Consider the following 10135-nt stretch of genomic DNA (forward strand, 5'->3'; position numbering starts at 1 on the left):
TTGTTATGACCATTTTCGTATGACATATCATATAAACAAGGAGGAAGTTACCCTCAGCAAGCTTCAAGGACTCTTAAAGACCGCTGAAACCGGTCTTAAGGGCAAGGCGGTTGTTACCTCTCCTACTTCTACTCCAACATCTAGCCCTGTTTTGGCTATCAGGCAAGGCAAAGGGAAAAAGAGGAAGCACCCTTCGAAGGGTACCAAGGGAAAGTCTCTTGAAGGCTCCTCATGAAAGACCAAGAGCGGTTCTGTCACTCCTTCTGCCATTCCCAAGGATGCTGAAAAGATTTTTATTGCCATGAAAAGGCACACTGGAAGCGAAACTGCCCTAAGTACTTGCAGGATCTAAAGGATGGGAAAGTGAAACCCACCCATGCAGGTATTTACACTATATTGTCTAATTATTCAACATATTCTAACTCTTGGGTGCTTGATACAGGATGTGGTATTCACATATATTCTGATTTGCAGGGCCTAAGAAGAAGTGAGGATGTGGAGCACAGGAAGATAAACTTGATCATGGGGAATAGGAAGGCTTCACCTATTTCCAAGATTGGAGTTTATACTTTGTTGCTTAATAATGGGTTAAAATTAGATTTGAATAAATGTGTGTACTCGTCTAAAATGGCGAGGAATATTATTTCTTTTCATGCTTTGTACAAACAAGGTTTTACCTTTTCGTTTGATAATGAATGTGGTGGTATTAATGCTTTCTTTAAAATGTGTTTTATTTTAAAGCGTTACCTTGTGATGGTGTGTCTGAAACTGTGTCGATTGTAGACAACTTAGGAAATAATGTGTTGTATATTGATTCTTCTACTAGCCTAGATAAAGCATCATTGTGGCATTGTCGTCTTGGACATGTAAACAAGAAACGCATAGGCCAACTCCAAAAGAGTGGAGTCTTGGAATCATTTGACCTTAAATCGGATGATAGTTGTGAATCTTGTCTACTTGGAAAGATGACAAAATCACCCTTCATTGGAACTTGTGAAAGGGGTGAGGGATTGTTGGACCTAATACATACTGATGTATGTGGGCCATTCAAAATCGCCACAAGGGATGCTAATCGGTATTATGTGACTTTTATTGATGATTTTAGTAGATATGGGTATGTCTACTTAATCAAACATAAGTCAGAAACCTTTGAAAGGTTTAAGGAATTCAAACAGGAAGTAGAAAATTAATTGGGCAGGAACATTAAGATGCTTCGATCCGATCGAGGTGGTGAGTATCTTAGTACCGAGTTCCTTGACTATCTTAAGGAGTGTGGGATTGTCTCACAGTTGACTCCTCCCAGGACAGCACAGCTGAATAGTGTAGCTGAGAGGCGTAACCGAACCTTGTTGGACATGGTTCGCTCTATGATGAGTCGAGTTTCATTACCAATCTCTTTTTGGGGGTATGCCTTAGAGACTGTCGCCCATATCCTTAATTTAGTCCCTACAAAGAAGGTTACCAAAACACCTCATGAGATGTGGACTGGGAAGGTTCCCAATTTGGACCACATCAAGATTTGGGGTTGCGAGGTTTTCGTGAGGCGTGAGACTCATGATAAGCTCGAGCCCCGAAGTGAAAGGTGTATTTTCATCGGCTACCCACATAAATGTTTTGGTTACCTCTTCTACAGACCCAGTGAGAATGTGGTCTTTGTAGCAAGAAGAGGGGTCTTTCGTGAGAGAGAATTTATAAGCCAAGGAGACAGTGGGAGGCAAATTGATCTTGAAGAAATTCAAGAAGCAATTGGTGAAGGAACCTCAGACACTAGCAATCAACCTGAGGAGGAAACTCCTGTTGAGCAAGCTGACATGTCTGTACCTCCGAGGCGTTCCACACGGGTTAGGAACATACCTTCGTTTTATTATGGCTTTCATATTACTACGGAAGGTGATACGTTTATCAGTGATAGTACACTGGTAAATTTGGATGAACCTAGCAGTGTTAAGGAAGCCATGGCAGGCCCGGAGTCTGCTAAATGGAAGGAGGCTATGGACAGCGAGATACAGTCCATGTATGACAATCAAGTTTGGAACTTGGTTGATAATGTACCAGGCCGTAAAACAGTCAGGTGCAAATGGATCTTCAAGAAGAAGACCGACATGGAAGGAAAAGTGCATACTTATAAGGCTCGACTGGTTGCGAAGTGTTTTACTCAGACTCAGGGTATTGATTATGATGAAACCTTCTCGCCGGTAGCAAAGATTAAGTCTATTAGGGTTATGCTAGCCATTGCAGCATTTCATGATTAAGAAATATGGCAAATGGATGTCAAAACCGCTTTTCTAAATGGAAAGTTGGCTGAGGATGTGTACATGAATCAGCCAGAGGGTTTTGTCAGTGCGGAGTACCCTAATAGAGTATGCAAGCTTGAGAAATCCATTTATGGATTAAAACAAGCATCTCGTAGCTGGAATCTTTGTTTTGATGAGAAGGTAAAAGAGTTTGGCTTCTCAAGAAGCGAAGATGAGTCTTGCGTGTATGTCAGAGCTAGTGGGAGTATAGTTAGCTTCTTGGTATTGTATGTGGATGACATACTACTTATAGGAAATGACATCCCAACCTTGCAGGAGGTTAAGTCCTGGCTTGGGAAGTGCTTTGCTATGAAGGACCTAGGGAAGGCTGCCTATATCCTAGGGATAAGGATATTAAGAGAAAGGAGTAAAAGACTAATTGGACTTAGTCAGAGTATCTACTTGGATAAGGTGTTGAATCGGTTCAACATGCAGAATTCCAAGAAAGGAGATTTACCGATCCAAAGCAATGCCAAACTAAGTAAGACTCAGAGTCCGAGTACAGAGGCAGAGATAGCTAAGATGAGCCAATTACCGTATGCTTCCGCTGTTGGCTCGATCATGTATGCTATGACTTGTACCCGCCTTGATGTGGCATTTGCTTTGAGCATGGTCAGCAGGTATCAGGGGAACCCTGGCAAGGCTCATTGGACCGCGGTAAAGAACATTCTCAAGTACCTGCGGAGGACTAAGGATTGGATCCTTACCCTTGGTGGGAGTGATGACTTGAGAGTATTAGGGTATAGTGATGCTAGTTTTCAGACTGATAGTGATAACTTCCGCTCTCAGTCAGGCTGGGTCTTTACCTTAAATGGAGGGGCAATTTCTTGGAAGAGTTCCAAGCAGGAGACGGTGGCTGATTCGACTTGTGAATCAGAGTATATAGCAGCGAGTGAAGCAGCAAAGGAGGCGATATGGCTAAAGAACTTCATCGGAGACCTTGGAGTTGTACCAGCTATTAAGGAACCTATGGAGATTTTCTGTGACAACAATAGTGCGGTTGCCTTAGCCAAGGAACCAAGAGATCATGGCAGATCCTGACACATTGACAGAAAATATCACTTCATAAGACACAAGATTGAAGAAGGACTCCTCGTGGCAAGGAGGATATCGTCGGATGAGAATCCTGCAGATCCCCTCACGAAGGGACTGACGAGGGTTAAGCATTTTTCAGCATGCGAGGCGCATCGGGCTGAGGGACGATATTAGTTTTACAGATTAGATAGTTTTCCTGAAACTTGTAAAATGTAATCGACGTTTGATGATGAATAAAATTTGTGATTTATTTATGAGTAAAGTGTTACTATCATTGTCAATTATTTACTATTGTTTCAGTTTTGCATGTTTTGACTTCCAGAATAATTAATTTATTCAAACCTCCACAATCGATCATACGTCGGAAGTAGGTATGAATCAAGATTGTCATCAATTGGGTTTGTAGATGCTAAAGGTGTTTAGACATGGCAATGGTTGCTACAACATTCATGAGTACTCATAAGTTATGAGTATTGGCATAAACCCACGCTCACTTGTATCACTTCATGGAATTTATCTCGAGTGATCGTGAGACGATAATATCATATAAATCTTCAAACCTAGAGATATGAGTTGTTACCTATGAGTTGGTTGTGCATTGATTGCACGTAAACGCATCAGTAACTTGATGTTATAAAACGTGCCTTTGTGTACAATTCAACAAGTAGTAGAACAAGCATATGAGTTGAAGTTTATCTGTTCCTTCTAGAAATAGAAGCGATATCTGGGCCCCTCGATGATTTTGTGTTGACCCATGTACCGGGCCCGGTCAGAGCTAAGCTGATGTGTTCAGTAAAGTTCTTTGTCAAACAAATTGGAAATCGAGAAACAATTGCCAGACAATAAGCAAGACATAGTTCCATGTGTTTGTCCGGCTGATATCATGAGAACAGAGGATTATATGATCACTTGTCTTGAAATGGCGCTTCATAGTTCAACGGAGTTTTCGAGAGCTACGATTGCTGGTTGGTTCCTGAAGTTATATAGGCAAATACAGTTATTAGACTTATCCAAGTAGGAGTCTGTTGGATAAGGTGTCTAAGTCCATAACTTATTTGGTATATACTTGACCCGACCCGGCATGGTCCATTTGGGTTGCATCTCACCCGAACTATTTATGGATAATTTTATGAGAGTTATACACATATGTTTATTAATATATTATAAGTTATAATATATTAATATGAGGTTATGTTATTTAATTAGTTTTAGTCTTAAATTAATTATGAATTAATTTAGAGATTAAAAGGAAGACTAATTAGATTATGGGCTATTTGTTTTATATGGTATGGGCTAACACTCATTTGTTAATGGGCTAGGCTTGGATGGAAGTCCATGGATGATCCATGGAGCTTTTAACCCATGGATCCTTGGAAAAGGAAAGGTCATGGGTTATTAGGGTTTCACCCTAACCATGCACACTATATAAGCATGCTCATGGAGCATGAAATGGAACTAGTGAACTAGTGTGTGTGAGCTTGTGTGTGGCCGAAAATACAAGTGTGTATACTCTCTCAAAGTTTTCCAAGAGTTTGTGGTGTTTTGTGATTCCATTTGAGGCATTCACACTATTGGTGCTTGGCCCTCAAACTCCTCAAGAACCAAACTCATCAAAAAGGTATGTAATCTCTTCTAAATCTTTTATGTTGAAATGTTCCCCATGCCATATTAGATAGGTTATAAACCTTGGAAAATTATTATTTTGCATGTATTTAGACAAACATAGATCCAAGGTTTATTAGGGTTTCATGCACACTTAGGAAGTGTTAGATTGCTCAAAACCCAACAGAAGATCCATGTTAAACGTGTGTAATCATCCACTATAACCAGTATATATTTTTTGTGGTGAAGACTGGCTACGGTAGATGGACCGCTGAGATCGATGTGAAGTAGTTCCAACGGTTCAGAAATTGAGGAGTCGATCACAGATGGATGACTTGCCTTTGACTGCTTACCACACTCACATGAAGGACAAAGTGTGTCATTGTGATACTTCAGAATGGGGAGGCCACGGACTAGTTCCCCTGTGATCAAGTTGTTGATGTACCAGAAGTTGAGATGAGCAAGCTTACGGTGCCAGAGCCAGCTCACTTCGGATACTGCCTTTGATAGAAAGCAGAGTTGCAGTTTGCCAATGATCAAAGAGACATCCAGTGGGTACATAGTACCTTCGGATCTGGATTTGATCAGGCAAGTGCTTCTATCATTCGTCATTATGTAGAAGAATTGATCATCAAATTCAACTCGATGGCCTGCCTTACATAGTTGGCCAACACTTATTAGATTGTGTTTCAGACCTTCTACATAAGCGACTTTTTGTATTGAGAAGTTTCCCGTAGTAAGAACACCATAACCTCAGATAATCCCACTTGTATTGTTTCCAAAGGTGACATTACCCCTATTACAAACTGGCCTGAAGTCCCAAAGGTATTCCAACCTTCCGGTCATGTGCAAGGAGCAGGCACTATCGATCAACCATTCTTCTTCTTGATCCTCCTTGCACAAGGCCTTCAAAATTAAGTGGTTAATTTGGGCACCCAAGAGATTTTGGAGCCCGGAGTGATATGCTTGTTTTTAATCGATGCATGATTCGTGGTTGTAGGGACAGGTTTCAGGTCAACTTTCAAGCCTAGTCCTGGGTGTTTGAGATTTTTTGGAGTGTTGTGAGATTGAGAGTAGTGACAAGATTTTTGAGAAAAATATAATTTGTCATGAAAATAATTCTTTTGACACTGACATTGACACGCGGATCTTTTGGCATTTACACTGACATTACGCTTGGTCTGTGGTTTTGAAGTAGAAGTATGCTTTTGTCCAGTCCGAGGATTGTAAGGTCTGACACCTTTGTTTGTGTGTTTTGAAAAAATGGTCTTTGCAGGTCTTGCAGGTGTGTAGGCACGTGCAGACTTTTAGTGAGGTGATTTCTTAAACTCTCGATTTGACCTTTTGAGTGTTGAAATTGGCAAAATGCATTTCCATTTTTGAGCTTTTGAAAGCGACTTTGAAAAGGTTGGGGTAGGCAAAATACCATTCGATTTTGGATTGTCTAATGAATAGACCTGAAAACCATTTGATCGAAAAGACTTTTCTTTTTTAAAGTTTGTGTCAGATGATTTCTGAGTGATGTTAGAAACTGTGAGGTCCTTGCCTTTTGTTGTCTTAGAGATTGTTGATTTGAAATGATAATTAGAGAAAGCAAGTTTTTCTGGACTTTTAGACTTGGGAATTTTAACAAACTTCTTTTGTTTTGAGTAAATTTCCCTTTGCTTGCCGCGGGAACGAAAATTCCTCTTTGAAAACTCTTTTTACTTCGGTTTTAGGAGAACTACAGCCAGTGATATTTAATTGCGGTTTCCTCAAATCTTTTCAAGGTTTATAAAAAACGGGGACTTGATTCATCCGAACTGGAGAAATCGGGGTTTTGAGAACATTGACCAACTTCAAAATTTTCAATTGGTAATTCATGATTGATTGGTTCAAGAGTCACATAACTTTTGACTGTGGTCTGCAGTGTAGTACTTTGTACAACCGCAGATTAAGTCTTAGTGAATACTTCTGTGGAACATTTGACACTAGGTAGTGAAACAAGTTGCGGTTCATGACTGCCGTTAGGGATACTAGTGTCAGACTACAGAGATGGAAAATCCAATGTGACTTCTGGATTTTCAACAACAATTTCCTCATCAACTACGGATGTTGTCTGAGAGTTGGAATGACTTGAAGATTCAGGAAGAATTTCTTCAATAACACAGTTATTACTCATATTATGGAGTTTACCAAAATGAGTTTGGATATCCTCAGGAAATGTTTTCTCATTGACTGGAAACGAAAAGTTGCGGCCAGGACGGACATAGGGACGTTCCGGAGTGAACCGGGGTGAGGAGTCCATTGCGGTTAGATACCCATTGGACCAACCCCAGTTGAAAGTATTATAAACATTACCATTATTAACTAGATTATCAATGGCTTCACTTTCATTAAAAAGATTTTCAATTAAAACATTTAAGCATACAATTTCACTCTGTGCTAAATCTCTCTGATTCAAAGCTATTTCTAGTTGTGTTTCACTTTTTTTGGAAATGGCAAATGAATTAACGGAAGCCTCTACCCAATATTTCAGAGTAGACCCCGAGTTCGAGCTTCGCAAAGCTATTTCTAGTTTTGTTTCACTTAACATTATAGCATCCTTTTCTAACATCAAGTCCTTTTCTAACATAGCCATTTTGAGTCTCTTGTTATCCAAACGCCCTCTAACGTGGAACATCTTCTGTGATGCAATGTTCTTCTCATCTAAGGCTTTATTGTGGTCTGTAAGGACGGCAGCACATGTTTCATTAAGTTTGTCTATGAAAGGTTGACAGTCATGCATGCTATAATTTAAAGATTGAAACATAAGCTTCACATGTTCCATAATGCTGAGGGTTCCATCTTTTTCCATATAACATTGGTTTTTCTTCAGTAGGGTTGAGCCATCTTCTTCAGTAGTTGCTATCATACAGATCTTGCCTTTCCCTCTGTTCTGATTGTCCTCATCCTTATCTCCTGATGACCACACTTGATGACTTCTTTTTACTTGAGCAACATAAGCTTTCTATTTTTCCTTTTCTTCCAGTTATTGAGCCATTTGGAGATAGAAAGCTCGGTCTTTCACAATGTTTGCCTTACAGTCTTTGGCAAAATGGTTCTCTTTGTTGCACTTATGGCATATAACCACATCACTTTTTTCCTCTAAAGGTGTACCGGAGTTAGTAGAGTGAGGCTACGGTGGTAAATCCTTAGGTTGAGTTTGCCGAGACTGTGGTGGAAGGTGAGGATTCTTGGTGAAACGAGAGTGATTGTTTTGGAAGTTGCGGTTGAAGGGTTGTCGGTTGAATTGTTGGTTTTTACGAAATGAAGGTGGTAATCGATTGAATTTTTGACTTAAAAGAGCTATGGCATTTTGAAATTGTTCTTCATCGTCATACTGTGAGTCTGCTTCATATGACTACGGTAGAGAGTCATACGAGGTGGGATGTGTTTGAGATGATTGTGCTAATAGAGCAAGTGGGCCCCCGAAGTCTAAACAGTCCTTGAGTACGGTGGACTCTTGAGCTTGTAATTCTCCATAGAGCTTATAGAGGGACAATGAATAAATTTTCCTATCTCCTTGAACAATCATTTTGGCCGTTGTCCAATGTCTTCCTAAAACATTCAAGAATTGAAGGTTTGTCTCATGATTGCTTCTTCCAGTACCCGCATTGGATAGTTTGATCACTATCAGGTTGAACCTTTTAAAAGAGTCTTCTAAGCTTTCACCTGCATGAGCTTTAAAGTTGTTGAACTCATTGAGTGCAGTAGTAAGTTTTTTGTCTTGAGCTTGTTCGGTACCCTCGTACAGATTCTTGAGCACTTCCCAGATCTCTTTTGCAGATTTGCAATTTATGATGATATCGAAGTTGTCAGGGGCAACTCCACACGATATCTCATAAAAGGCTATTGCATCGTTTTTCATTTTGTCGAGATCATCCTTGGTGGGACGGTTCATGACTGGTTGACCTCCTCTTAATCTGACAGTAGCGTTGTCGGTTTGAGTAGGTTTAAGAACCGGAACATGTGGTCCTTCTTCAAAAGATCACCATACGTCACTTCCAAGTCTTATTAAGTACCTTTCCATTCTTTGTGACCAGTGATGATATTCATTTGCAACCAGTATTGGGGCTCGATTTGAACCACCAACACTGTTGGAAACGTTTAAAGAAAAAGCTTGTGCCATTTTTTGAAAAAAAAGAGCTTCAGTGGTATAGAAGGCCTTTTGAAAAATCAGAGTTCCGATATTCAAGAAGCAACCACTATGGCTCTGATACCAATTGTTGAGAGAAAAACTTTGAAACACACTTGAACAAAAGTTAGAACAAGTATATTGAGGAATAGTTAATCTCGAAGGATCTATTAGCTCAACAATAATATTAAGAGTTAGAAGTTAGTGAGTTAGATGCGGAAAAGTAAAGAAATGTAAATGAAAACAATTGTTATATCAAGTAAACACATAAGCAGATTCATAACAAAGAACGCATTCAAACCAAGTTAGTAAGTGAGATCTAGCTTAGTGATTAAGTCACAAGTGACCTGCTCCGAAGAGAGATGGTGATTAATTATGAGAGTAAGAAGGTTTGATAAGTAAGATAGAATGAGAACTTTGAGATGTGTGTTAGAATTTGATGAGAGATTCATACATACACACATAAGAATTACATAAGTAATGCGCTCTATTTATAGAGACAAGTTTACAACTCTAATAGTAGCCATGCAAGGCATACTGCACATTAGAGTGTTTTACAGAAAGGAAAAAATAAACTAAGGATAAAGATAAATAGTAACTGCGCTTTCTATAGATGTTGAATGTGGATGCTTGGGAGAGAAACTTGACTGCGGATGCGGTGCTGACTGCGGTTTTAAGAAAGTTCAAGAGGTTCACTTTAATGATTCAACACTTGCCAAATGCCATGGGCTCCTCCCATGGTCTGCACATAAGTCCACATATAATTCCACTAACAAACAATTACATATTCCCATACGAAACATTTCATAATCAATAATGGGCCGGCCTTGGTGCCTTCGACCCATGAGTGTGGTGAGAAGACTCACCTCAAATAATGAATGGTAGTTGACTAGGTCCCGACTCCAAATATCAGCTCTACTCAATCCCTAAACAAAAATAGTTCCTTAAATACGACTCAAAATGCTCTAAAACCCTTAAAAGTCAAACTTGATCAAGGACTAAAGTCAAAGGTCTAAGCCAACGGTCCGAGTTGACCCAACTCGCCAAG

Source organism: Lactuca serriola, chromosome 1, assembly GCF_051521515.1.
Source record: "Lactuca serriola cultivar US96UC23 chromosome 1, Lser_US96UC23_V15, whole genome shotgun sequence".
NCBI classification, from domain to species: domain Eukaryota; kingdom Viridiplantae; phylum Streptophyta; class Magnoliopsida; order Asterales; family Asteraceae; genus Lactuca; species Lactuca serriola.